Below are 4,677 nucleotides of genomic sequence, written 5' to 3'. Positions count from 1 at the left end.
ACGGGATTCAGAACATAAGTGCGGCCAGAACTCAAAATCAACTTTATCGGATAGTTCAAAGTTTTAGCACTACCACTCAGCTCTCTTGTCCAATGTGCTCTCAAACTTACACCATCTATCAGTGTACCAACTTCAAAGAGATGAAGACAAACGATCGCCGGGAATTTGTACAAAGAGCCAAGCTCTGTTTTAACTGCCTCAAAGCCACGCACATTTCAAAGAATTGTTCTTCTACCATAACCTGTAAAAGCTGTAATCAAAAACATAATTCACTGCTGTGTTCGAGCAATGATCAACTCACCTCGGATTCTGTCCAGCAATCTCACGTTCCAACAAATTACAAGCAGGAAACTCCAACTGCAGAACCCGAGGAGGAGGAAGTCGTGGCATCGTATATCGCAAGAACCGAGACCGTATGTTCAACAAACTTCATCAGTATGTTGCCCACTGCTGTTGTCAAAGTTTTGGGAAAAAACAACGTATTCCATGAACTACGGGCATTGGTGGACTCTGCCTGCATGAACTCAATGATCACAAAGCAGGTGTTCCTACGTCTTGGCCTGAATAGGCACAACGCCAGCATACTTGTCAGTGAAATCACTCAAGGAAAGCCCAGCAAGACAAAGGGCAAAGTAACGTTGCATATCTCATCGCGATTTGACGAGTCAATCGTTATCGTACTGGAAGCATTGATTCTCGATCACCTCGTTCCGGACCAGCCATGTCAGGAATTCGATATTGACACAGATGCCTTAATAGGCACATCATTAGCAGATCCCTCCTACAACATGCCTGGTAAGATTGACCTTTTATTGGATATAGAAGCTTTCTTTTCTATTTTAGAACCAGGAAAGCTAGTAGACAGTCGGAATGTACCGATAGCCCAGAACTCTATCTTTGGATATCTGGTGGGTGGTCGATTCAGCGCGGTATCTGTTACTACCCCAAGATCTGGCGTTCTTGGCCTGGTCACTGAAGTTAATTTAGACAAAACTCTTAGACAATTCTGCACGGAGAACCAAAATTCGGCTCAGATGCGAAAACCTTAGTTGATTTACTGAATTTAATTAGTTATTATTTAGGACAACCAAGCAAATTCTCAATTTGCTGATTTTGATTAGTTATTTTCGATCCTCCTGAATTGAGCTAAAATGTTAGTTGAAATTTCTGTTTTTTCTGTTGATTTGGCGAGAAAATGACGCTGTCACTTTTAGCGGAGACACATTCGCCATCCTCTCAACTACAGTTTTCGCTAAATTTAATGCTATTTTCTGTTGGTTTCAACTAATATTTTCTCTAAATTTAAAGCTTTTTTGCATTAAAATCATCTACTTTTTATGCTAATTTTAGGGAGGTTATTTTGTTCAATCTAGTTTTTTCTTCTGTTGATTTCAACAAACAAATCAAGCCATCCTGTTCTTAAATTTAAAATCTTCCGAAGTTAAATTAAGAATGTCAATATTTTAGATTTAAGATAGCTTTGGTTGAATGTCACATGTCAATGTCGTTTTTGTTACCGGTTCAACAAAATAGTGGCTGAAATAACTAAAATATAAAGCTTTTACGCATACCATCAGCATCAGCACATAAAATGAGTTGAAACAACTAATGCTATTTATTGTTGGTGCGAGTTAAAAAATGTAAACCAAATTCGTTGTTTCAATTAATGGTTTTGTTAATTTAATTTCTATTTAGTTGTTGATTTAAGGATGATCGGGTGTTGAGAATAATAATATAGATTGTTTAAACCATGTTTTATTAATTCAATATGTACTATAAGCGTGTTGTTACAACTAATGGTATTTTTGATTAAAGAATTAAGTATATTTGAATATAACAACATTATTCTTTTAATGCTATTTGCTGACAGGTCTGACAAACTGCCCGAATCTATAGAAACAAAGTATACATTCGAAGAATATTGCTTTTTAACATTTAGATTTCGTCTTATAATAATCAGTGTTTGAACACTATTGCATCAAACTTCCGCACATATTTTAAAGGAATTATTGTTTCTAAATATGTTACTTAGTTTTACTATTATGGTTGCAAAACAATTTCAACGGGAACACACGGTCACACACAATTAAGCGGCTCACCAGCACTCAGGAAGAATTCCCGAATTTCAACTTATGGAAACGCGAGGTCACCAAACTTTTCATGTTTGGTTAAGTCTTTTCGCGAACCATTTTTTGAAAAAAAAATGCTTTTGAAAAATATATCAGGAATAACTCCGCTTGGTATAAATCCAGGTTCCGTAAAAGATCAAATAAATTTTAAAAGAGGAAACCTTAATTTTACAATTGACACACCCATTAAGTTGATTTAATTAAACTATTTGTAGAAATAATTGAATTCAAGTGAAATAATATTGAATACATCTAAAAGAGTAAGGACAAACTTACATGGATCGATTCACAGTGATCATTTCGTAGTTATTATCAGGATTCTTAAATAGTAGGGCTGTCCAGCAGTCCCAGCAACAATAGTAGCTCTTCCAGTCCAATCGGTTGCAACGTAATTAAAAATGCATTGGATTGACATCCTTATTTTTTCCCATACAACCTTACTCATGAAAACCGTTGTGAGACGTGATCTGATAAATGGTCGACCGTACCCGGTCGAACCCAGATACCTAGACAACCCTGCTGTCTTTGTTGCTGTGAACATAGTTCAACATAAAGATGGACACTACTTGCCGAAGTATCACTATATCCTGGAAGGCCGCTTCGTTCTGAATTATGTAGTTATTTGTGTACGGTAACTTCCTGATACGGAGATGATTGTCAACCCTCAATGTACAACGCGCGGTTTCGATTCTTCACACACAACTTATTATGAACCCATCCTCGAAGAGACGTGGCCGACCCTCGGGAATCGGCTCGTATAAATTCCCTTGATTTTCTTGGACGAGGTTATTCTGCAGATCAAATGAAAGTATTTTTAGCAACCTATTGAGCATTCATAAGAGATAATTCACCTTACCCTGAAATATAACGTCTACATATTCTGTACGTCAGCTCGAATCGTAGCATCGCAGGAAGAGACATACGTAAAACTGGCAACAGTTTCTAATGAATCGATTGCATTCGATTTTCAACGTTGGGGACACTTCATCAACAGTCACGTAGTGAAGAGCACTCCCGACACATTCCTTGATTTCCGAATTGAAGATATTATGCTGAGTATCCCGATCTGTAAGAAAAAGAAGTATAATTCATAACATGATAACTGTCCCAATATCCAAGTACCTACTGAATCCAATAACCGAAATTGGCAGCGTGCCGAGCCCGTGCTCCATCATATCTTTTGATTTTCCGAAGTTGCATCGATCACTCCTATCACCCTTGCGGAGATATAGATGTCACCGTCCAAAAGTTGAATCATATCCCGTCAACCGTATTCAGGTTAGACTGCAGTAACCGGAATCTAAGTTGGTTTAGCACGGTAGGCTGAATATTTTAACAATCCAGTTCGCTGGATTGTTGTATTTGTAGTACACTAGAAAACGTTCCTCCAGACTTCCTTGTCGGTATCGCAGGTTTCCATCATCGAGAACAAATTATATGCATGATGAGCAGTTTCTGATCGTAACGAAGCTTATACTAGGATTCTTCGAAATAATTTGCGCCACCGAAGACTTTTCTCCGTGCAACATTCCAGCACACTTTCGATCAGTTTTGCCGTAGAATGAGTTGCTGCTTCATGAATTCGGTATTCGTACAAACTTGTCTCAAAATCTGGATTAGCAAATCGTACACCTCCCTAGTAGTTTCTCTCCTCCGGTTCTCCATTTCAGCTAATAACAATACTCGTATAATTGTCCATTCAATCGCTCAGGGCACTCGTCCAGTCGCTACTCATCACCGTGACACTCCATCGGCTCAACGCAGGTCCAAATCCTTGTCAGCGGATTTATTTGGAATACGATTCTCCGATCGTGTCCAATAAACACATCAAGAGGATCGTAGCCGAGCTCACGACAAACAACCTTACGCTCCGTAAATCTGCGATCACAGATGGGAATTCACTGCAGCGTTGTGTGGTTGTAGTACTCCAGGAATCTTTCTCTGATTTTCTCATTTTCCTGTTCGTTCCGGAACAGTTTCGATTAGTACAAAGACGCAGCGATGCCAGATTTGAAGACATGTCTTCATGTTGAAAACATTTGAAATGTTGTGAAGACGTGTTTTTCATTTTGAAAACAAATTTTTCGGATATCTGACTGATTTCTGGGAGAATTCTGGCTCAAAATCAAAAACCGATTCAGAATCCTGGTCGTTGAAGACAAAATTAATTAAATTTAATTAAAAGTCATTTAATGAAGACATTTTTTTATGAAATGTGGACATTTGAAAAATATACCTGGTATCCCTGCACAGACGGATAGAGTTAAGAGCCCATGTAGCATGTAGGGTTTGCGCATGCTTTTCATGTCTTCACATACAGATGACGCTTGTGGCGTTTATTTTCTTTCCGCATAATATTGCTTGATGACGTCATCAATAATCTTATTCCTTGAAACAGTTAGCGATTCGAATCTTGCTTTCATTGCTGTATGTTCATGTCTGTGTGTTTGTTTGCGTATGTATTCTAGTGTATGGTTGTGATTTTGTATGTTTGCTTATATATCTAGGATGGGTTTTCAAAACGACCTATTGACATTTTGCTCGAATA

General features: G+C 38.1%; 1 long non-coding RNA gene across 1 annotated transcript; it reads right to left on the bottom strand.

The window, feature by feature from the left end:
* Positions 1-1,735: 1,735 nt before the first annotated feature.
* On the bottom strand, positions 1,736-4,090 carry LOC131682344 (uncharacterized). Its single transcript, XR_009304068.1, has 3 exons — positions 3,256-4,090; positions 2,986-3,195; positions 1,736-2,920 (listed from the first exon to the last, which is right to left on the bottom strand). It is a non-coding gene; the product is annotated as an uncharacterized LOC131682344 (long non-coding RNA).
* Positions 4,091-4,677: the final 587 nt, after the last annotated feature.

Source organism: Topomyia yanbarensis, chromosome 2, assembly GCF_030247195.1.
Source record: "Topomyia yanbarensis strain Yona2022 chromosome 2, ASM3024719v1, whole genome shotgun sequence".
In the NCBI taxonomy this organism is placed as follows: Eukaryota; Metazoa; Arthropoda; class Insecta; order Diptera; family Culicidae; genus Topomyia; species Topomyia yanbarensis.
The sequence above is the reverse complement of the archived record's forward strand: the minus strand, read 5'-3'. Positions and strand labels throughout refer to the sequence as shown.